The sequence below is a fragment of the Rhipicephalus microplus genome, unplaced genomic scaffold (assembly GCF_043290135.1).
Source record: "Rhipicephalus microplus isolate Deutch F79 unplaced genomic scaffold, USDA_Rmic scaffold_24, whole genome shotgun sequence".
NCBI classification, from domain to species: domain Eukaryota; kingdom Metazoa; phylum Arthropoda; class Arachnida; order Ixodida; family Ixodidae; genus Rhipicephalus; species Rhipicephalus microplus.
In genome coordinates, this window is record NW_027464597.1 from 6921145 (window position 1) to 6946616 (window position 25472).

The 25472-nt window shown below is 46.2% G+C and overlaps 1 long non-coding RNA gene across 1 annotated transcript in view; it reads right to left on the minus strand.

Moving 5' to 3' along the window:
* The window catches only part of LOC142786486 (uncharacterized), a 75797-nt gene extending 52035 nt beyond the window's left edge, over window positions 1–23762 (minus strand). Inside the window, exon 1 of the long non-coding RNA XR_012889069.1 lies at window positions 23632–23762. This is a non-coding gene — a long non-coding RNA (uncharacterized LOC142786486). The remainder of the gene's footprint in view (window positions 1–23631) is intronic.
* Between the last annotated feature and the right edge of the window lie 1710 nt (window positions 23763–25472).

The following is a 25472-nucleotide window of genomic DNA, read 5'->3' on the forward strand; positions in this document are numbered from 1 at the left end:
ACTAGTGATCTGCCTGTGCATGTATTACATGAATGATTTGACATATCCGGAAATATAGGACTAACTGCTTAGCTTCGTCCAGTCAGTCATGAAACTGTGTTGAAACAAATAGTCACCAGGGGCACAAATAAGATTAAGAAGTTTGTTTACTGCATTGCGCTGTTAAATTGATGGTGTACACCGGCTTAAGGCTACTCGACAGCAGGAAATTATTTCAGCTGTAAATTTTGTACCTTCTGTTTTAGCTATTGTGTAGGTGCACCGCACTTTCTGTCAGTGTATATACATAAACAAATAAAAAAGAAAAGGTATAGGTCAATTGTCTGTTGTTTCTTACAATAAAGAGCCAGATGAATATAATCTCATTACGTATTTTGGTCACCTACAGAGTGCACTGAGCCCCGCTGTGGTGGTCTGTTGGTAAGGTACTCGGCTGGCCACCAACAGATCCCGGGACCGGGTCCCGGCTGTGGTGGCTGCATTTTTGATGGAAGCTTAAATTCTGTAGGTCCATGGGATAGTATTTAGGTGCACGTTAAAGAAACCAGGTAGTCGAAATTTCCAGAGCCCTCTATTACGGCTTCCCTCATAATCATACGGTGGTTTGGGGACGTTAAACACCACATATCAGTGAAGAGAATACACTGAATGTTTGATGCGAGAAACACTGTCCCATCGTCCCATACGTCGTGCTCATGGTCGCTATACTCAAACGCATTGCACGGCACAGCATGTTTGATGTAGCATTTATTCATTTTTCCAACGAATCAAGAGATGCATGTTTACGCCATACATTGTTTCGATCTTTGAAATGCACCAGGGCTTACCAAAACCGTTTGTTAAAAGAATAGTTTCTGTGTCAATGGCGCGAGTGCCTTGCGTGATCTATCTGTAGAACGTTCAGCAACTGCTTTGCCTACCTGCTGCTAAGTTGTAGAGGGAAGAACAGCATTGCGGGGAAAGTTTGCTTCGGAGAAGTAACCCAAGCAGACAGTGACTGGAACTGACTGGTATGTGACCCCAAGGAGAGACGGGAGAGGAAGTGGGGTTCACCCCCACTCCATCTCTTTTTTCTTGTGGCACACATGCTCAGCGTCATCTTTAACCCTGCATAATGGTCAAGCAATAGACGTGGGAAAAGGGTCCCGTTTGTCACGCCTGCCATGCGTAAAGAGGGGCTCGCTGATCACTTCTAGTAGAAATGATCGGTAGGCGTGGAGAAAGGTCGCGCATACTCTAAGCGAGTAAAAAAAAAACTTAAAACGTGCGCTTAAGTAAGCATGAGATATTTTAGAGTGTACCCTCTGAAAGACATCAGACTCTGGAGTTTTACAGACCCGTAGCGCCACCTGTCAACGCAGTTTCAGACAGTGCAAAGCCTAGCTCCTTTGCATCGTTTGCTGCACAACCAGAAGCAACTAGTGCGTGCGAAGCAACGATTGAGCTAAGTGTTAGGGCTGTTTGTGCATTGAACAGTAAAAAAAGTAACAGTTTTGCCGCAAAAACGAAGCAATGAACGCGATATCAACAAATTCAAAGGTCACGTGAAGAATGGCGAGGAGGAAGAAACGTGCCCAGCGTTTCTCGCGCAAAAATGACGAACGAAACATACTCATTGGCACTGATGAACACGAATAAGCATCTTAGTTGTTAATTCGCTGTATTTGAAAAGTGCGCTCTTTTCGCGAACGGAGACTGTGCTACGAATGCAGTGACCATTGTGCGCCCGGCAAATAAAACAGAATCGTTCCAGTGAAAGCCCTACGCATACAATTGCCACTGCCCCCAACGAGATAAGTGAGGACACGTGAGAACACCCCCTCTCTACGTGGAGATGAGAGTGCGTGCTGCAATGTGGTGACAATCCGGTGACGCGTGCATGGCGCCTTCTAGCTGGTACTGCTGAAAACCTGATATTCGTTCCCCCGAGATTCCAAATGCCAGTGGGAAGCGGTAGATATAAATAGCTTGTCGTTTCAGCATTGAAGGAGGTGTTTCTGCGTGGTTCAGTGCCTAACGCCTCGCATTCACAATTAAGAAGTATAGGATGATCACGCCGACGTCGGCGGCGAAATCCCGCTTAGAGTGTCTACATGTTGCAGTATACCACCTGGATTTCGCTCGGACACAAACCTCTCGTGCAAACCAAGAAAAAGTTCTTGCTCTGCAGATGCATATTGCTATCAATGTAGACAGAGAACTGTGGTTAATGACGTGGAACTAATTAGCAAAAAAGCTCCCATCTAATCAAAATGTGTTGCAGTAGCATGAACTAATTAACTAGTTGGTATTGGTTCATCTTTTAACGAAATAAAGATGTTAAATCAAGTTAAATGGTCTTCATAAAATCGCTATAGCAATAAAAGCTCACAGCATATCCGCGGAGTGAATGATGATGAGCGGAGCGAAGTGTCCGTCAGTCCATCTGCTTTTCCACCCGTCCGACCATACGTCCGCCCGTGCGGTCGCCTGTGCGAACGTCAGTCCATTTGTGCGTCTGCCTGTCTCTCCGTCCATCCATCCACCCGAGCGATCGTCTTGTTTATCTGTCTGTCCATGCAAACATCCCTGCGTTCACACGTGCGTTTGTCCATCCATTCGTTCTTTCGTTCGTGCGTGTGTCTGTCTCTGTCCATCCGGCCATCCGCGCGCCCATCTGCTTATACGTCTGTCTATCCGTGCGTACATCTATCCGTCCGTTCAACTAGTGAACACTCCAAGTACCGCCGTCTGGCATCTTTTCATCATAGTTTCACGGACTGAGTAGATACCTGCGAATGACGACGACGAAGGTCTGAGGGGAGCTTGTGTAGACTGCAGCAGCATTGTACTCATTTGTTCGCATATGCTTTCTTCCCCGCTATATCATTGGTGAAGATGCGGGGTACAACTCGTTATACAGGCCTGAGAGCTGGATCACTGTAGTGGACAGCGTGTGGTAGCTACTACGATGACTGACCAGGCTACTTATAGTCAACAAGGTCCGTCAGCCCCACAGCTGATCGTTGTGACGCAACCTCGTGACCCACGCCCATTCAATGGCACAAATGGCATAGACGTCGATAACTAGCTGGTTCTGTATGAGTGCGTCAGGAGCAGCAACCATTGGGATCAGACGCTTGTGTTGGCGAACATCATTTTCTACTTGCGTGGCACGGGAAAACTCTGGTAGGAGACGCATGAAAAAGAGTTAACCAGCTGGGACATCAATAACCGGACATTACCCCATTTGTTTGCAAAACCCATCAAATGATAAGTTGCCGCAAAGGAAGAGCTTGCGACTCGTGCCCAGACATCCACAGAGCCGTACATCGTGTACATCCAGGACGTGTTGGCTTTGTGCCACAAGGCTGACAAAACACGCTTGAGGAGGACAAAGTCGGACACATCCTGAAAGTAATTGCCGATGATGCTTTCGATTTCCTGCATTGCAAGGGCTGCTCGACTGTGGAGTAGCTGATCAAAGCATGTCGTCGCTTCGAACAGGAGAAACGTCGGCGCAACGTTCACCTATTTGACCACCTTTCTAACACGGCGGCTACATCCTCCTGCGAAGATTTGCAAGATTTTCTCCAACTACATCAACCACCAGCGCCGGAAAACGTCATCGGAATAGTCCGTCGGAAACTCGAGGCTAAGACACCCGCTATGTCTAGCGTCAGCGCTCTAGGACACAATCTAGCTGCTGTTTCAATGATACAGGTCGTGGTTAGCCAAGAGATCGCAACTATGGACATTTCGCCACCTTATCAAAATGTCCCTGCTACTTCCATCTCAGATCCTCCAGTCGTTGCGGCTGTTACTCCAAACCGCACCTTCGCACCACGACGAAACCCTGCCGAATGGCGTACTCTTGATGATCAGCCCATTTATTTCACGTGCCATTGCATATGACACATCGCTCGCCATTGCCGCAGCCGTTGGACCTCATCAACTCGACCAAGCTTCTACAATTGGGGGCCCTGCTCCCAACGTGCCCCATCCTACCATGCTGAGACAAGTGCAGGACATATTCCAGAACATCCAACCAGCCGCTCACCATTACCCCAGCGTCGTCAGTCCCTCTCGCCCCAACCTCCCCGTTCTCGGTATCCCTACGGCCGTCACTCGGATAACTAGCTGGTGCAGCCCTCGGAAGGGACGCTGCATGCGCGACTCATTCTCAAAATCCTCTGATTACTCCCGACTGGTGGCGCAACCTTCTTACAATTCTCGTCGAATGTTTACCTTAACTGCTCTTATTGATACCAGTGCACAAATATCTGTCATGAGCTCAGACCGCCACCGCCACTTTCAAAAAGTTCTGACGCCAGCGACTACGCTTACCGTTCGTACATCGGATGTAAATACTCCTGTTGTGATTTGGATGTGAACTGCGCGATTGACGATTTCGGAGCATCAAACTTCAGTTCTGTTTGCTGAACCAGAAAATTGCCCTCACAACCTCATTCTAGGCCTCGACTTTCTGACCTCGCTCGCTGCACTTTGAAGCTCTTTTTCGGCTCGAACTCCCCTCCTTGTCAGATACCGTCTCTAGCCTTCCAGCCCTGGATTTTTTATTTTGCTAGGATACACTTATTGTGCGCGTTTTCCTCGTAGTTTCGACCTCAGAAGACCACAAGCAAAAATTTGAGCCACTGGTACAATCATTTTTGGAATAATTAACGTAGCATCAAATTAGCTAATGAGGGTTCAGAGATTGAAATATAAAAAAATGACTTCTTTTTTCCTGCCTATCAATAGTGTAAACAAAATGGAAACGAACGTCTTACTTTTCAGCCTAATACTCACATAAACAGCTTCGGTACGTCGTCCCGAAAATAGCGCTTACCCACCTCAACTTACGCGCCTCGGCTCCATGGAAGACCTTGGTCGCGCTTCTTCTTTATGGCTGTTACCTCCACAAACGTGCCGCAATACTGGTGTCAATAGTGGTGGGGATCATTGAAAAACCGTGCCCCCAAAATTGAGCTGTATTGGTTACGTTTCCGAAATAATAGAGGAAATGTTGTGCGGTGGTGTCAATTGACACCGCCAGGGCCGAAAGGGCTACCAGCACACCTCGTGTACACTCTGTGGATTTCCTCCGACTTCCACTGCAAGCCGCAGTTCGAGTCCAGCTCTCACCATCTCCTCCAGCACCCGATGTTGATTACGTTGCTGCCCCAATTTATGACCTGGCCATGACGCGTAAGGTCGCGCTTCTCAACACGGTGGTTACCGTTAAGAACAACTGAACTTCATTTCCCGTCTTCAATTTTGGCTTCTCAGCGAAAGTTATTCTTCGCGGCAAGACACTTGCGCGTCTGACGTCACTGGTCGAGAACGCAGTTTCAGCCTTAACAACTGATTCGCCACTCAATTTTTCATCAACGTCAATCTCGTCATGCTCCTGTTCCGACCTTTTCACACCAATGATATCCAACAAGCTCACCTGTTAACAAGTATCTGCTCTCTGCCGCGTCCTCACTTCTTATCAAGACATTTTAACTTCGGCGACCGTAATTTTGGCCAGACATCCGTGGTAAGCAATCGCATCGATAACGGTGATTCTCAATCTATTCGCCGACGGTCCTATAGTGTGTCAGCCCTGGAGCGTGCTATCATACAGCGGGAAGTGGATAAAATGCTTCACAAGGGCATAATCGAACCCTCATCTAGTCTCTGGTTCTCAACCGTTGTTCTTGTTAAAAAGAAAAAGAATAGCTGCAAATTCTGTGTACACATATATTCTCACGCGCATAGATGATGCACTCCATTGCTTACACAGTGTCCAATATTTCTCTTCAATATACTTTCGCTCAGGCTTGTGGCAGATCGCTTTGGTTGACCAAGGCAAATACAAGACGACCTTCGTGAATCCTAATAAACTTTATCTGTTCATAATGATGTCTTTTCGATTATGTAATGTTCCCGCGACTTTTGAGCGCATGATGAACTAACTCATTCGAGGCATGAAGTGGTCCAATTGCCTCTGCTATCTTGACAATGTTATTTTGCTTTTTCGACTATCTACAACCATCTTACCCGTCTGTCTACAGTGATTGATGTTTTCCGATGTTCAAACCTAGAGCTTAACTTGTCGAAAGGTCACTTTGGGCAACGCCAAAGTTGCGTACTCGGCCATCTCGCTCGCGCTGCAGGCGTACTACCAGACCCTGCGAAGATCCTAGACGTTCGCGGATTCTCCACAACCCGCTCAGCCAAGGACGTCCAAAGTTTTCTGAGACTTGGCTCTGTGCTTCTGCTTCCGTGATTTTGTCGAGAATTGTGCGAGAATTTGTCGAGAACCCGTCCTCCAACCTGTCTCTTCAAAACGAATGCCGCATTCACCTGTGGCCAACAGCAAGCAAACATCTTCTCGTTACTCATTTGGGTGCACGTTAAAGAACCCCAGATGGTCGAAATTTCCAGGGCGCTCCACTACGGCGTTTCTCATAATCATATGGTGGTTTTGGGACGTTAAACCCCACAAATCAAATCAAATGAATCTTCTCGTTACTCGTTTCCAATCTCACAAATCTACCAGTCCAGGCACACTTCGACTCATCTGCCACCGTGGAGCTTCGTACCAATACAAGTGGCCACAGCATAGGCGCAGTGCTGATGCAACAGCAACAAGGTTTGCACCGCGTCGTCGCGTACGCAAACCGGCTGTTGTCGCGCTCAAAACAAGATTATTCAATCAATGAACGCGAGTGCTTAGCTCTCGTCTGGGTCATTGCAAAGTTCCGACCGTACCTGTATGGCAGACAATTCTCAGTTATTAGGGACCATCGTGCGCTTTGCTGCCTCTCCTCGCTCAATAATCATAGCAGAAACCTTGGTCATTGGCTCTGTGCTTATAAGAGTACACTTTTTTCGTATCCTATAAATCCGGACAACTTCACAAAGATGCCGACTGCTTGTCCCCTTACTCAGTCAAACCCTCTGAAATGATGGAAGACGAACACGAAGCCCTCGTTCTCTCAATTAGAGCCTTCACTGACATAGCTTCTGAACAATGCAGCGACTTTTCTTTGCGTCCTATTATCAATGGTCTGCAATCTCCACACCCTGACCACTCCTTACAGATGTTCGTCCTTCGCAACGACATGTTCCATCGCTAAAACGAATGCCCTGATGTTGATGAGCTTTTGCTCGTTGTTCCTGCGCATCTTTCCTCAGACGTTTTGGCCCAGCCTCATGATGCACCCACCGGTGGACACCTAGGGGTGTCAGCGGTGGGTGCAGCGGTGGGTGTCAGCGGTGGGTGCAAAAAGAAAACAACCATCCAAAGAATCCGCGGAGGCGCCGCCTCTCCCCCAACCCTCGGAAGCGTAGTTTCGCCGACCAACCTCCTCACATCAGGGGAAGAGCGAGCCCTGAGAGGTTCTCGAAGGAAAGGGGCGCGGTGATGCAGAGTTGCGTCAAAAGACACGGACGGCCCTCGAAACGTCTCGCTCTTTCCGCAGCCTTGGCTGTGCATTACGCCGACGAGAGGATTAGAATTTTCTGGAACCTAGCGCGAAAGATATTCAAGCAAGTAGAGGAGAAGGGAAATCACGAAAAAAAGAAAGCTTGCGCCCGTGTGTGTAGGCAGAAGATGAAAGTTTTGCGCAAGTGTGCGTAGGGTCATTTTGCCGTATCGTATCGGCGAAGTTTTTGTCCTTAGCCACAAGGCAAGTAATGAATAGGATTTCCACCGAAGGGGTGATGACTCGTGCTACAAGCAGAAGAGTGTGAGACTACCGCCAGAGTGCGAAGACGCGTCCTACAATCGCAACGCGTGGGAAGCCGACATGTTACCGGCGAAGTTGGTGCTTGGAGAGCGGCCAATCGAAGACGCGAGATTCCTGGAAGACAACTTCGGGGCAGCGGATCGACAACAACGCTGGACTTTGAGTGAGTGATTTTGGAGGAGTATCATTCAGAATTTCTTCCAAGGACGTTGGACTGAATGAGTTTTCGCACTCTTCAGTCTTTAGGTGTCTTGGTTGTTCGACGCATGTGACCGCATTGCAGCGCGTAAAGTTGTTTGTGTGCGTTGTTTCGAGTGTGGCTGATTGTACTGAACTTGTAGCAAGTTGTTTCATTGGTGACATATCGTATCTAACTATTGTCGAGTGTGCATATTTGTGTATCGTTTGATCTGCCATAATTGAGAATATAATGTTGTTTCGTTTATCAGCTCTCGGCTCTGACCCGTTCTTTGAACCATAGCCGGAGTACGCTGGTGCGCCAAAAAAGACCACTTCTAAATTGTCCACGCTTTCGTGCTGCACTTCGGGGGGCCGATACTTCGGCCCTTGGAATTAGCCTGGCAACCGCCTCTCTTATTAACAGTACCTGTGACAATTACTGTGGCCTCCGCGACAGGACCATTTTGGTGCACAGTGTGTCCAAAGTGATGAGAAAGAGCCTCGAGTCGTTGATAGTGCTATCGGAACGATTTTTGTGTGTTGCTCAATGTTCTCGTTAACGAGGGTGCAGAGAGTGTTTCGATAGACTGAGTTGGCAGATACTTTGTGCACGCGGCAAGGTTTTATTTGCGAGACACCATGGATCACGAGAAGTTAGTAGCTCTTGGTGAGAAGATGGGTCTTTCTGGCACCAAACTACGGGAGTGGGTCACCCAGAAGAAAAAGAAGAAAATGTAGTGGAGCTGCAAAGAGAAAGGTTGGCGGTTGTAAGAGCCAAAGTGGAAAAAGCAGCTGAGCTAGAGAGAGAGAGGTTGGCAGCTGAGAGGGCCAAGGAAGAAAAAGCAGCTGAGATGGGGAGGGAGAGAGAGGTTGGCAGCTGAGAGGTTCAAAGAAGAAAAAGAGCAGCAATTGCACTTGGAACTAGAGAGAGAAACGCTGGCAGCTGAGAGGGCGAAAGAAGAAAGAGAGGCCAAGCAATCTACTCGTAGCGTTTGATAAAAGGAAGCACGATCTTGACGCGTACCTTCACACATTTAAGACGATTGCAAGGAGCCAGATTTTACCTGAACATCAATGGGCAACTGCTTTGAGTACCTGCTTGAGTGGCGAAGCACTCAGTGTGTATGGTAGGCTGACGCCGACCGATGCAGCAAACTATGCAAAGGCGAAAGCTGCTTTACTGAAGCGATTTAGATTTACTGTAGAAGGTTTCTGGGACAGAGTTTGGGCGGGAAAGCCAGCTGATGGTGAGACGGCTACGCAGTATGCCACCCGACTTAGCCATTATTTTGACAAATGAATCGAACTTTCAGGGACAGCACAAGACTACGATGAGCTTAGAGAGCTCCTTATTAGAGAGCAATTTCTCACTAGTTGCCCCCAAGCCTGTCGCTGTGTTTGAAAGAAAGGAAAGCTGAGTCACTTGAAGACATGCTTGAATTGGTTGACCGATTCTTAGAAGCGCAAAGTGGGACAAATTTGGCCAAAGTCAAGAAGAAGTGTCCCGAAGATTCGAAGAAATCTGCACCCAAACAAAAGAAGCGTGCATCGGAGAGTGTTCTGCAATGTTTTCTGTGTAACCGAGTGGGTCATCACGCTAACAGCTGTCTAACTAGCAATATGAGCCCTATGGTTGTAAAAGGTTTCAAATTTGGTCAGACCATGCAAAAGGCACACGCATGTCGTAACGGAGCGAGTCAAACTCAACATGTCACCTGTGTGCAGGTGGCACCAAAAGCCCATGATGACGACGTCACTGACAAATTTGTAGAGTTGAAAAATGGAAAGAAACTCCCTTTTGTGGGTGCTGTAATGACAAAACAGCCAACCAGTGTTACAAAGGGAATGCCAACGCTGTCTGGAAAAGTTGTTGGCAAGAAGATTGCGGTGCTAAAAGACACCGGCAGCTCCACTGTTATCGCGCGGAGGAACTTGGTGCGGGAAGATGAGTTAACAGGCAAAACGAACCCGGTTTGCCTAATTTACTTGCACTATTCAAGTGCATCCTGAAGCAGAGATTGAGGTTAAAACCCCTTACTTCAGCGGGAGGTTATTGCCCTATGTATGACGACCCCCTGTACGACCTCATTATCAAAAACATCAACGGTGCGCGAGGGCCGAGCGATACCGAACGATTGGGAGAAGACCCGAAGATGGAGTCCTCACCGACACCGGGATCGTGAGATACCGGGGACGAGCATCCCGCGATGGAATTCACCCGAGCTCAAGGTGAAGCCCGGGTACAGAAGGCAGTGAATCGGGAGAAGATCGTGTTGAACGAGAGAAGGTGCCGTGCAGCTGGACTTGTGACACAGCGACCTCAACCGACCAACTGTGAAAAGGTGACGGAGTCGGCCAGCCAGGCTGAATGTCATGACGTGAAGAAGCTGGTGAATAACCAGCCAAGATCAGTTGAACGTTATGACCAGTTAACGGTGTCGAAAGTGTCAACGATGGCTGAGACACCGCCTCAGATACCGTCGAGCGGAAGTGCTCGCCGGAACGAAACAAGGAAAAATAAGAAGAGATCGAGCGAGCACCGCAAGAAAGGGCGCAAGCGCAGCTCGAAGTACACAGGATAGGTGCTGAGGTCGAATCGAAATGTGTTTGCAGCGGTGAGCCTCAATGTGTTATTATTGTTGTTATCCTGTGTCACAGGTGTATGTAAAGCGAGACAAAATGTTTGTTTCGGTAACGAGATGTATAGTATTGTACAATTGTTGTAAAGTCAAACCTTTGTACGTCCGAGTTGTTTGAATTGTTTGATGGAGTGTTGTACTCATGTACCTGTGGTTAAATTGCATTTAATTTGACATTTTATTATAATGTACATTGCATCGAGTGTTCTATTGTGAATGTGACGTGCCATGAGCGACAGACTATGCTGCAGGCTTCAAGCATCTGGTGACTGTTCACACTTGTTTGTGGTTTTGAATATTACGAGATAATATCCTTAAAGTGGGAAGGGCATTGTCACAAACGAGCGCTCAAAAAAAAAAGGGCGCACCGCCGAATGCTGGCGACCAAGCGCCAGAGAAGCGCCTCAAGGTCAACGATAAAAAAGAAAACAACCATCCAAAGAATCCGCAGAGGCCCCGCCTCTCCCCCAACCCTCGGAAGCGTAGTTTCGCCGACCAACCTCCTCACATCGGCGGAAGAGCGAGCCCTGGGAGGTTCTCGAAGGAAAGGGGCGCGGTGATGCAGAGTTGCGTCAAAAGACGCGGACGGCCCTCAAAACGTCTCGCTCTTTTCCCAGCCTTGGCTGTGCATCACGCCGACGAGATGATTAGAATTTCCTGGAATCTAGTGCGAAAGGTATTCAAGCAAGCAGCGGAGAAGGCAGATCACGAGAAGAACAGAGCTTGCGGCCGTGTGTGTAGGCAGAAGATGAAAGTTTTGCGCAAGTGTGCGTAGGGTCATTTTGCCATATCGTATCGGCGAAGTTTTTGTCCTTAGCCACAAGGCAGATAATGAATAGGATTTCCACCTGAGGGGTGAAGACTCGTGCTACAAGCAGAAGAGTGTGAGACTACCGTCAGAGAGCGATGCCGCGTCCTGCAATCGCAACGCGTGAGAAGCCGACGTGTTACCGTCGACGTTTGGTGCTTGAAGAGCGGCCAATTAAAGACGCGAGGTTCCTGGAAGAGAACTTCGGGAACAGCGGATCGACAGCAGCGCTGGACTTTGAGTGAGTGATTCTTGGAGGAGTATCATTCAGACTTTGTTCCAAGAACTTTGGACTGAATAAGTTTTCGTACTCTTTAGTCTTTAGGTGTCTTGGTTGTTCGATGCATGTGATTGCATTGCAGCGCGTATAGTTGTTTGTGTCCGTTGGTTCGAGTGTGGCTGATTGTAATGTACGTGTAGCACGTTGTTTAATTGGTGACATATTGTATCTAACTATTGTCGAGTGTGCATATTTGTGTATCGTTTGATCTGACATAAATGAGAATATAATTTTGTTTTGTTTATCAGTTCTCGGCTGTGACCCGTTCTTTGGACCACAGCCGACGTCCGTTGGAATGCCAAATAAGACCACATCTAAATTGTCCACGCTTTCGTGGTGCAGCTCGGGGGGCCAATACTTTGCCCTTGGAATTAGCCCAGCGATTGCCTCCCTGATTGACGGGACCTGTGAGAATTGTCATCGCAACCGACTATGCAACGCGGTACGCCGTTACACGAGCGCTCCCCACCAGCTGCGCTACTGATGTAGCCGATTTCATTCTTCGTGACATCATTCTGCGTGATGGTGATTCACGTAAGTTGATCACCGACCACGGCCGCTGTACTCTATCTAAAGCAGTCGACGAGCACCTGCGGTCATGCTCTGCCCACCACAAGTTCACCAAAGCATACCACCCACAAACCAACAGCCTCACCGAACGTCTTAACCATACCCTGACAAACATGTTAGCGGTGTATGTTTCCAAGGATCCCAAGGATTGGGAGATCCGCTTCCCTTTCGTTCCCTTCGCATACGACTCTTCACGTCTTGATACAGCTAGATTTTCACCTTTTTTCCTACTATTTGGTTATTACCCGCCTTTAGGCATGGACACCATGCTCCATTCTGACGCACCTCATCGACTGCCTATGCTCGTGATGCCCTGGCCCCTGCGGGCATCGCCCACCAAGTCACTCGGGATCGTTTATGTGCCTCACAACTCAACTAAAGGAGTGCTTACGATCGCCGGAAACAGACCTGACATGGTCTATTTCTATCGTGGCTTTGCTATCTTTGAGGAAGGAACGTATGTAATTGTACACTTTCTCTCCGCATTCTACCTTTTCTAGTTCTTCGAGTATAAGTGTGGGCGACATAATGTGAAAAGCACTGTTTAGGTCTAGCACTACAGCTATGTGCTCCTCTCCCGTAGGAATATTGCTCACGACCTCCTCCTTAAGTCGAAGAATTGTGTACTTAGTGAATAGGTATCTCCTAAACCGTACATGCAGCCTGATAGCAGACTATGGTCTTCTATGTAATTCATGAGCCTCTTATGAATGACATTTTCAACTATTTTCTCTAGGCAGGAGGTGATGGATAGCGGACGTAAGTTTTGCAGACTGTGAGTTGTGCCCGCTTTCAGAATAAGTATAATGGTGGCATCAATCCACCGTTGTGGAAAGTGCCAGTCTCCCAGATCTGCTCGTTGCAATATTTGACTAAGCGTTCAAGCTGCTCGTCGTTTAAATTGCGGAGCATGGAAGTGGTTGTACCATATTCCCCGGGTGCTGAATTTCTCTTAAATGCTTGTGTGGCACAAAATTTTCTGCCTTAGTTACAGGTAGCCTGTCATTTTCTATGCCTACGTATGTGCATGTAGCATGCTGTGAATCTTTTGTTCCGATGTACTGCTCTCTAAGATCCTGCAGCAATTTGGCGTTGTCGCCTTGGTGCGTGCCCGTTAGTGTTTTGAGGGATCTTGTAGTAGCAGTCTTTGTATTTTCTGGATCGAGCATACTTCTTAGTATGCCCCAGGTTTTCGATGTCGATATGGTTCCCCTTAAAGAATCAGTAGACTGGGCCCACTTTTCCAGTTTACGCGAGTATGCATTCGTCTGGTCTGGGAGTTCTTCAATCCTTATTCTTAATTTCCTGTTCAGGCTTTACTGTTTACATTTTAGGTTAGTCCCCGTCTACAGTCCCACAAATGTAGAAGGTGCGAATCGACCACTGGGTTTTCCATAGTTAGTGTAGTTTTCCTGCTAGAGGCTTCATAGGCCTTTTTAAGGCCCAGTGCCCATTCTTCCACGTTTTCTGGCGTGGTTGAAGATAAGGGGTACTTGCGATATAATGGACAGTTTGTTATAGACGCGTAACCAAGTGCGCATTTGATTTTGGGAGTTGCGGTGGAGAAGCTTAAGATAAAATGGTTACTCCTCAGGTTTTCCTCTAAATATTTTCAGCGCCCATCGCGAACATTTAGCGAAAAGGGAAGGCCTGGGCACGTATCGCTACTTACGCTATTCCCTGTCCTAGTAGGAGCAAATGGCAGCGTTCCCAGCTGTAGGCCTGCATTTTCTACAGCATGAACAAGTAATTTTCTTTTAAGTGTATCTCTTTTGTAGCCCCAGTTTGAGTGTGGGGCATTAAAGTCACCCAAGATGATAACTTTGTCTTTCTTCTCTAGATGTTTTATGGCGCGGGTAAACATAGGCACAAAATCTGTGCATCTCTCTTTAGGTAGGCTATAGATATTATATATGAGGGTTTTGGCTCGTTCTCGCTCTGTCAGAAGGAGCTCTACTATATGGTGATGTGTTTGACTGCTAGAGGCGTACCTAACATTCTACGCAATTCCTATGCATGCGCCACCGTCGTGATCTTCGGGTAATTCCCATTGCAGTGCGTATAGTAGTCGCGCAATTAAACAGTGGCCTTGCCTATTTCTTGAAGGCATATAATGTCCGGTTTAATAATTGCCGTGTCGATGTAGCACTGTAGGGCCACCACTTTATTTCGGAAACTGCGACAGTTACATTGCCAAATTTCAATGGTGTCGTTTGTTTTTGCTTGATTAGTGGTCATGGCTTGTGTCACTCTCCGCATCCATAGAGTCAGAGACTACACTTTGTCTGGCCGTTCGAAGAGTGAGAGCGCTTGGACTACCTGCGGCACGCTTACGGTTTAGTAGTTTATTATTAGTGGCAAGATCATCGACTTGCTCTTTAAAGTTTGGAAATCGTTATGCAACTGCTTCTGAGAATTTTGCATGGCTTGCATTTGCTACACCATTCGCTGTAGCATCGATTCTTTGAATTTTGAGAAAGAATATTCACTTCCGTGTTTTTGGCTTTCGGTTGCTCTACTTGAGCCGTTGCTTTATTCTGTCGTCTTAAGGCAGCCATTTTCCTATTTTATTTCGCTTAGCGTTTGTTTGAGCAGGCGATTTTATGCCAAGACTCTCTGGTACTCAGGATTTGATGTTATGGGAGGCCTGGCAGAAGCCGTCCCCACACAGCCCACCTTTGTATAGTCGATGCTTTCCGTAGTGTTTTTGAAAGCCTGGACGTATGGTTGAGCCACAAGGAGTGGGGTTTGGGGTCGGGAGTACCCACGTCTGCCTCTCTTCTCCTCGATATTGATTGCGATAGGGAACGTGTTGTCACCTTGGGTTTCTTTGGCCCTTGGGTGGTCGTGATCAGAGCTGACTGCTGAGTTTTTTCTTGACTTCTGCGTGCAGCGAGGGCCATTCCTCGTCTTCGCCCTCCGAGCCATCCGAGCAGTCCGAGACGAGCCATCTTGGTCGAGGTGGTGATTGCTTGGCTGTGTTTTTCCGAGGATTCTTGCTGGATGTCTTTGTGGACATGACGGAACGTATCTGGGTTTCCAGCCTTCTTTTGCAATTAATTTCGCCTGCTATATATTCTCCCCCCCCCCAAGAGGTGCAGGTTCGAAGGCCATCGTGGTTTTCTTGGGTTCCTTGCGTGCCACATTTTCGACAAACTGGCAGACCAGGCTGTGGGCAAACGTCTGTGCGGTGTCTGGTTTGCCGGCACGTGTACGAGAATTGAAGAGTGCTCTTATCCGGCTAACACGGCAACTCACTACCCATGTAATATACATATCGTGGTATTAATGGCTCGTAGAAGGTAACGACAGTGGTCTTGGTATCGCCGAGCATTCGCGCTCTCAGGATCTAGACTCTTTGCGTGTGGATTCGTAGGTTCGGAAGCAGCATTGCGGCAGCGGTGAGGGGCGTTAGGGGGTGTATTACAACTTTGCCAGTGCCCTCTCCAGTGGCCCAGTATGCATAACTGCGTGCTTTCTTCCATGAACGCTGAGCTCCGTTATGCGACGGATGGGGTCCGCCGTCGCTTGGTCTGGCGTCGACACAATAAACATGTTGGACCCTGGCTTTAAGCGTTGCAAGAACTTGTCCCCACTTACTTGGCCCCGGCAGGCTGTTATCACGGCTACAGCGACTTGTTGGCTTGTAAAGTTTTTCAGTGGTAGTCCCTTATGCGGCCGAATCACCACTTTAAAGTTCTCTTTCCGTAGCGGTGGCAGTTTCCGGAAGAACGGTTTCAATCTGTCGGGGAGTGTCACCTTCGATTGTTGCGGCTGGCTGGTGTTGCCTTCGTTTTAAGCCTAGTTGGCCTTCAGTTTCTTGCTTTACGCCAAGGCTGTCTTTTGACGCAGCGTCAGCAGCGTTTTCAAGCCATCCTCGTCACCGGGTGAGCTTCGTACATGTCCTTCTACGGGCGTTCGAAAGTTTGGTTGGCTGCTTGGCACCGGTGTATTGGCGTCTTGGTATCTTATGCCGTCACTATCGGCTCCAGAGACATTACCTGGCCACATCGATGTCATGCTCCTTGTCGCATTGCCTTGCGCCGCCATGGCATCCGCCGCAGCTTTCGCGATGGTCGCCGTCGGCACCGTCTGTTGCAGAGATGCCATCGATTTCCTGCGTTAAAGCAGCCGCTTCCCTTATTTGCCGCTTCTGCATCGAAGGCTTCTCAGAAGCGTGATGGCGTGAAAATCGGCCTGAGGTCCAAAACTGTGGTATCCACTTGTTCCTCTTGAAGTCTTGAATGCAGTGATATAAAACCTTTCCGGATGCTGAAGAGGTACACCCGGAAAACAGATGGAAACTGTAGAGCCTAATGCGATCACGTCCGTTCTCGTAGATGTCCGCTTCGCGTTCCCAGTCATGGCATAGGATACAGGTATTTTCTGGTAATTTTGTTTAGGTGTCACTAATAGACACAGAAAAGCTATGCGCCGTTTTTTTGTGAACTAGCACGACAGGAGAATTCCATTGACTGCAAGATGGCTCAATGATGTGCTTGATAAGGATTTTGTCGACCCCATTTAGAATAATGTGACGCTCAGCCGCCGACACCCGATATGGACGCTTATAAACAGAGTGCTCATTACTTGTGTTTATGCGGTGGGTGACACCAGTAGCTTTCCCCAATGAACGGCCGCTGAGGTCGAAAACATTGATGTAGGACAGCGAAACCTGGTGGAGCTCGTCAATCTGCTACGGCAATAAATTTTAAGTAATCATCGACCTAATGGCACTATCGGAGCAAGTGTCAGATTGATGTTGAGGAAGGGGGTCAAAAGGAGCGGCCATCATGAAAACATCCACTGCGTTGTTTTCCAAGGTGCAGACCAACGTCAAAGAGATCTTTCGTGGCAGCACTTAAGGTGTTGAACTAAACCTCACAACTGGGAAGCACATGGAGCTCCCTGCGACGGATAAAATGATGTGCGGTGACGTATGCAGCCGTTGAGGAGGACATCAGTGATAGGGGTTAGAACACAGTCGCCGTCGGTAACTGGTGGTATTGAGACGAGCTCTACATAGGTGAGTGTTTGTGGAGGGAGGCGGCAGGTCCCGTTGTGCATAGGCAAGTCAGTCGTTGTGCAAGAGGTTCTGTAGTGGGCAAGTGTAGACAGTGCGCGCTGGTTGAACAGTCTATGAGGGCAGAATGCGTGCACAGGAAGTCGATGTCTAGGATTACGTCGTGGGGGCATTTATGAAGGATGGTGATGAGAAACAGTGCGTGTCTATCCACGATGCATACACGAGTGCAGCACATTTCAGCGATACATGCTGTTTCTGCATCGGCAACACGGACGAACTGAGAGGTCACAGGTGGAGAATCTTCTTGAGCTTTTGGCGAAAAGCACTCGTAGTAACAGACAGTTCATCGCCGGTGTCGACAAGAGCAGTCATATGCTCTTCATCGTCATCTGCATGCCACTGGTACGTAGCAATTTTTTCACAAATAGGAGTAATAATTATTTTCCGACTATAGTGCTCAAGTGTTTCCTTTTTCCCTATTACATTAACCGCCGGATTAATGGCCAATCACCCGCAGTGGGTACGAGCTAAAGCTACGTACAAGCAAGCAAGCAAGCAAGGTCCTTATGAAGACCCATGGAAAGCAGGCACGAGGAAGAAGAGAAGAAATGTTTCAAAACAAGTCTAGGGCTGAACCGCCTTTCTAAGGAAGAGATAGCTAAAGGTTTAGAAAGTCGCTTTAGGACACATTTCACAACCATTCGCAACATGCAGGTATCTATGCTTGAATTTACAAAATTTCCGTATCTGAATTGACTGAAACTGTACTTTGTTTACAAATTGCTCCTCCTGGACCAGATAGAATTACAAATTTCATGTTAAAAATTTTACATCGAGAATTGCCTATTGGGCTTTTAAATGTTGTGGACTACTCGTTGAAGAACTTTTGGATACCTCAAGAATAGAAACTAGCTAAAATTATACTGCTGCTGAAGAAACAAGGCGGCAGGTACAAATTAGGCAACATAAGGCCGATCGCCTTGACAAAAAATCTGGTGGAATTGATAGAGAGAATTATCTATACTCGAATCAATAAATTTATTGACAAAAAGTTGATTCTAAGTCCTTGTCAAATCGGGTTCAGGGCTGGGTGTTTCATATGGAATGCTCATGTTGATTTAGAATGTCGTATACAGTTATACTGCTAGCCCGGCGGGACCACAAACATACAGCTTTAGTTACTTTGGATATTGCCAAAGCATACGATACTGTAGAGCGCGGTATTCTGATAGATCGAACGGAATCGCTCAGTTTTTCGGCATACACAGTAACGTGGATTCACAAGTTCCTTTTGGACAGGAAGTTCTATTTCTTCAAAGGCGGCTTTTCATTGACTGTGCACACACAAACAAGAGGAGCACCGCAAGGCTCCGTGCTTTCCGCTGTGTTATTTATTGTGTTAATGAGCACCAATCCATATAACTATGACATAATAACTTATGTATATGCAGACGATATCACCTTCTTTGCCACGACAGACACCATTAGGAGGTTATACGACCACCTGCAATATTATCTTAACACCCTTGAAAACTGGCTTGATCATAATTACTTTTTACTAAATCCGAGTAAATGCGCTCTTCTTGTCTTCCCCTTGAAATATCCCGCGCACATCTCATTACGTTACCATTGGAGGACATACCGCAGGTGGAATCTATTAAATATCTTGTGGTAATTAATAATGAATCTCTACATTGGTACCAACACATTCAATACATAGCTGGAAAGGGTGCATGAGCCGTCGGCATGTTACGTAGGATAAGCAACTACCCAAGAGGCAAGAGAAGAGATACACTAGTAAATATATATTGAATGCATGTTCGTCCTATTCTGGAATTTGGATGCGTGCTTTTCTCTGGTGCCCCAGCCTACAAAATGACCTTTCTTTTTAGAACAATAATCACTACGCTTATGTCTTGGTCTCCCTAAAACAGTTTCTATCTGCGTTTTAAACGTAGAATCGAGAGTTCTTTCTTTTTTGTGCAGATTTCGTACCTCGGCCGTTCAGACATTTTTAAGAATTTATGAGCCGCCATTCCAGCCGTCGAAGACACTATTTATATCCTTTCCGAAATTATTTTTTTGTGTAAGATGGCCACAATTTCACACCCCACAAATTATATTTGTACAACGTTTACTGGACCCGCTGAATGTACGTATCAGCGATATAAGACCGACAAGCAATAATTCACCCCATGTGGATATTCAATTCGACAACATTTTTCCTAATAATGCAAAGTTGCTCTCCCATCATACTCTAGATGGTTTATTGCAAGAACACTTGCAGAGCAACAGAACAAGTGTAATTATTGCTACAGATGCATCACAGAGTGACGAAAAGTCAGCTGTTGGTATATTCAGCGCGAACATGGATTGGTCCTATTCGCTCCGACTACCTGATTTCGTACCCGTTTTTGTGGCTGAGTTCCTGGAAGGGTACTGGCCCTACAGAAGTTAAACGCGGATTTCTTCGGCTGTTATAATTACAGATTTTCTGTCTCTGCGCTGCACTGTTGGTTGGTGCTGAATCGCACATAATAAAGACGTTTCGTGCATTAATACCCTCCCACCCCCTCCCCCCCATTCGAGAAAAGTTAGATTAGTTTGGGTGTCGGGCCATAAATGGTTGCTCTTAAACAAAATGGCCGATTCTTTAGCGAAGTCAGCAATAAGTGGACAAATTTTACCGTGTTTTCCACCATCCGCTTATGTAACGGCTGCGCGATTTCGCAGGCGTACCATTATGAAAAGCTCCACAGGTACATCAGTCACAAATTCGACTGTATATCGGCGCTTATTATATTCCTGGCGCTGATCCTCTTGTGACACACGTAAACTAAAAGTCGCAATTACCAGGCTGCGCTGTAAGGTGCCCAAACTATATTTCTACCAACACAGGTCTGGTCAGGCTCTTTCTTCAATGTGTGCTTTCTGTGGTGAGCCGGAAACTATGGATCATTATTTTTTGACATGTAGATGATTTACTACAGCTCGCAGATTCAAGTTAGAAAATCCTTTACGTGCTCTTGAAATAAACTTATCCATGCCCGTGATTCTGTCCTTTGAAGCCTCTATTTCTGAGTTTGCCAGTGCGAAAGTTCACGAGGCAGTGCGGAATTATCTGAATGAAACGAAAAGATCAACAAACTCATAATATTCTTCTTTGTCGACATACGCATAACTTCTCCCTTTTAATTCCTTTTTAAGCTAGGTTCTGATCAAGGTTTTTTATCTATTATAATTCAAAAACTTTATAGTAAGTACAGATTAGTGATCATCAGAGTTTCATTCTAAAAGTTGTAACGTTTTCAATCTGTACGTTTCTTTACCCTAAGATAGATTAATTTTTTATAAGACCACTCAATTATAAGCTGATTCCCCACAGTGGACATGGTCCACAAGTGAAGGGCAACAAGAACAAGAACATGAAAGAGTTCAAACAGTCTAGAGTGAAGATCGCTCATGTCGCATGGCTGCGATGTCCAGTTCCGGACCTGAATGTGTAAAGTCCGACGAGGCCGGAAGGCTTTAGCTGTCCACGGTGTAGTTTGAAGTACGCGGCCTCACGGAGTTCCAGCAATGACCGTTGCAGGTCGCGTCTTTTGTGTCCAAGCCTCAACGCTGCTTCCGAACTATCCGTGGAGGGCGCAACCTTCCATGTGGCGTTCCCGTTCTGGCAACGAAGCAGTGCCTAAGAGCAGCCGCAGTTCTCGCGAGGGCAAAAGCTTAGCGGGTCTTCCGTCGAGTTCCGATGTGCTGGTCGGCATGTGACTCCCTTGAATGGTATGGCTGAGTAAGCAGAGGTGATGTCCGTCGCCTCAGCCTACCAAGGTATTGTCGCCACCAGTAGCACCGGTCATTCTTAACCCAAATAAATGTTAACATTTTTCTGCATGGCGTCAAGTATTCGCATTACAGAAAAAAGACACAGCTTTGCCGTATAGGCGACGCAATAAACGCAATAGCAACAAATTGGAAGGTCACGCACGAAATGGCCAGAAGATCGAAACGTTCCCCGCGTTTCTGATGCACAAATGACGCACGAAACGTACTCTCACCAACAGATGAACACCAGGAAGCGTCTCATTTGTTACATCGCTGTGTCTGTGAAACAAGCTCTTTTCGTGAATGGAGACTGTGCAACAATCGCAGTGACCTTTGTGGGCCTGGTAACTACAACAGAATAGTTCCGGTGAAATCCGAAGGCCAGCCAAGACGTATGGTACTCCCCACACCGACATCAGGGCACGCGAGTGAGCGTCGACCCCTTGCTCTCCGCGGGGAAAGTGCACGTGGGAAATGAGAGCGTACTCCGCCACGTCGTGACGATGTGGCTACGCGCGCTCATTGGACCATCTTGCTGGCAATGCTAAAAGCATGATAGTCCCCCCTTCCCCCGAGATGCCCATTACCAGCATTAAGTGGTAGATATAAATGGCTGGCCGTTTGAACGTTGAAGGACGTGCTCCTCGGTGGCTCAGTGATAAACGCCTCGCACTCATGATGCTGAAGTTCCGAACTCCATTCCGCGCTCCGCAGTCTTTTTCGAGATTATTTTTTGTCTTGTCTTTTTCATAAATTATAGATGAGTATACATATACAGTGAGTGATGGTGAAGCTGACGCCGGGGGCAAAATCCAGCCGAGAGTGTCCATATACTTGAAAAAATTCGAGAATACAAGTCGCGAAAGGTGTGACGGCTTTAATGCCGGCTGTCAAGTACTCACGGTGAATTTAGCTTTGAGCATGTAAAATATAGCGCATTCTAGTCTGAGGTTTTTAATGCTGCAATCAATTGCTTTGTAGCTGATGGCGAAGAGGAACAGAAAGAACGTGGAATCTGTGGCGCACAATCACGCTCATGGATTGGCGAAGAACCGAGTATGGCTAAGGAAGCACTGGTAATTATTTAGCTAGCGTCTTTTAAACTAATGAGAAGGATAAAAGTCAAAAATATGAGAAATTGGCAATGAGAGATAACGGATATAGAAAATGATGCACATTTTTTCAACAACAATGAATAAATGAATAAGAAAGCAATAACAAAACAAGTATTTGGAAGTAGTAAATTGTTCTATAGTCTGAATCGCTTTGAAGCTTTATTGAAACCCTGCAAGGCATTGGCAACTTTTTCGTCCCTGAATCTGCGGAACAAAGCTTGAAAAGAAAGGACATTTGGGGTGTTTAACTCCAATCTCGCCCTACAGAAGATGGCATCTAATGTAATTTTGCGCAATGCGGTGTATCTTTTACAATATATTATATAATGGTCTAATATATAATATATATAATATAATAGTGGCAATCTACCTGTCATAATTCGGCAAGCACTCTCAAATTATGACAGGTAGATTGCCACTATCCCTCAAGAGGAAGGTATATAACAGCTGTATCTTGCCGGTACTTAGCTACGGAGCAGAAACCTGGAGACTTACAAAGAGGGTTCAGCTTAAATTGAGGACGACGCAGCGAGCAATGGAAAGAAAAATGGTAGGTGTAACCTTAAGAGACAAGAAGAGAGCAGAGTGGATTAGGGAACAAACGGGGGTTAAGGATATCATAGCTGAAATCAAGATGAAGAAATGGACATGGGCAGGGCATGTAGCGCGTAGACAGGATAACCGCTGGTCACTAAGGGTAACTGACTTGATTCCCAGAGAAGGGAAGCGGGCTAGAGGGAGACAGAAGGTTAGGTGGGCAGATGAGATTAAGAAGTTTGCGGGTATAAATTGGCAGCAGCAAGCACAGGACCGGGTTAACTGGCGGAACATGGGAGAGGCCTTTGTCCTGCAGTGGACGTAGTCAGGCTGATGATGATGATGATGATGATAATGGTCTGTTGTCTCGGGGACTACACAACACAAACAGGAGAAGCAGCCTGATTAGCTCAGCTGCAGCTATAACGTTTTCGTTCTTTCCTCCCTATGACGTAAATTCTATCTTCAATACTTTTTATTTGGTGTGTAAACACCGAAGATGTGGCACAGTCAGGTTACCTAATTCAGAAGTATGTTTTTGTTTCAAGGTCTTCACTTCTGTGCCATATGAACAACTCTTGACATACGTGACAGTATGCATAAAGTTTACGTTTTAGATAATTTAACTTCACATCGATATAAAAGCTGCTACTTAAATCCGAAAGATGAAAACAATTCTTAACTTGTTCGGCAGTTTAATGCTTAAGGCATTAAAGGGTAGTGGGATGCCATAAAACTTATGTTAGGTGGAAACGTTTAGTCTGATTATTAGCCTATAACTTCAATTTCTTATTAATACAATTTAGAGTGTCCAACTTTTGTTTTAAAACGGCTTCGTGCTTTCCTTTCTGTGAAGTTTTCTCTCAGAGCAATGACTTAGATGACCATAAACTTGCATGACACGCTAGACGAAATGGCAGCATTACTTACTTTGTCATGACTGTCAGAGCGAAAACAAACAAGAAAGCAAATCTCACAGACGACATCGCAGCGCTAATTATTCCTGAAGTTCTTTCGCTAGATTTTAAGAGAGTGGAAATGTTAGCCTGCTAACACACCAATGGTGGCGCTTGAAATGCATCCCATTTATAAAAATAATTTTTCAGTAGTGTAGGTTCACTCTTCACAACAAAAAAGAGCCATAACATTAGGCGGGAATGAAAAAGCGGAATTCGTAGACAATAACTTATTTCACCATGACAGCAAAATGAATCTACGCATATTTTAGGTTTTTTTAAAGATCGGAATTGTGCGGAGCTTGGCAAAAAGCTGCATGAAGGTATTCTAGTGACCTGAAATAATAAAAGAGTCGAGGCCTCGTAAGCTGTGCAATAAGGTTTTTTTTCTAGAATTATGTTCTACTGTCATATACTCGCAGTTCCTTTTCATAAAACAATACAACAATACAGAAAGTTGATTTGACTGAACGTTTTGGTATATTTGTATTTTTTCTGACATTGTGAACAACCACTAAGGTAATGTAAGCCCAGCCTCAAAGAATAACCACTGTGGCCATTAGGTGGCATGCAATTTACATGCACATGATAAAAACTAGATATTTTAGGGAACACAAAAAGTAACAGTATTAGCAGGACATTCAGAAGACACTGGTATCATTTCATCATGGCACATTACCTTTTTATATTGGTTCTGCGAAAATCAAAATAAATCATTTAATTGCGTTGAAAACAGCAACAGCCTAATTAAATATTGGTAGTGGCAGTCAGAGCGAGAAAGAGAAATGAGAGGAGACAAGCTAGGGCACCTCGTGGCCTATGCGGTCATCTGCCGTGTTTCTCCCTCGTTCTTACTAGCCACGAATATTTCGTTAAGCTATGCGCTAACTTTCCTGCAATAGTACTCTGCTAATGAACAGTAATATTGTGGCTAAGGTACGTGGCTGCTGACACGCAGGTTGCGGGTTCGAATCCCGGCTGTGGCGGCCGCATTTTAGATGGTGGCGGAAATGTAGTCGGCCCGTGTGCTCAGATTTGGGTGCACTATAAAGAAACCCAGGTGGTCGAAATTTCCTGCGCCCTCCACTACGGCGTCTCTCATAATCATACGGTGGTTTTGGGACGTTAAACTCCACTTTTAAAAGCTCAGTTCATTACCACTCCATTCTATTACTCACCTCGTTTAGATCATCAACATAAGGTACACGTCATTAGCTGCCGCACTAACACTTTCCATTATTCCTTCATCCCACGCACATCCAATGATTGGAACCACCTTCTCTCGGACATGGTTTGCATGTCAAATCATGACTTGTTTTCTTCTACAATACAGGAGTACTTACTTGATGACGCGTGAAGTGTAAATTATACATATATACTATTGTACTCTGTTTTCCCCCATGTTTCTGATGATACTTACACATACATTCACTGAATTGCCTAACATCGAATTTTCATGTCTTGTAATCTTTATTATTTTGATGTTACTATGTTTGCTCTTGTTTATAGTGTATTATTTTTTTGTACCCCACTCCCCTCTGTAAAGCTATGTGCGATTGAGGGTTAAATAAATGAAATGAAATGAAATGAAATAAACAGTCCGAGTTAAGCTTAAGGGCATAGGGTTGCATGAAAACCTTCCAACCAGGAGGATACCTTAATGTGAAGAGTTACATATGTTGAATTTCCACGTTCCCCCGCCGCGGTGGTATAGTGGCTAAGGTACTTGGCTGCTGACCCGCAGGTTGCGGGTTCAAATCCCGGCTGTGGCAGCTGCATTTTAGATGGAGGCAGAAATGTTGTCAGCCCATGTGC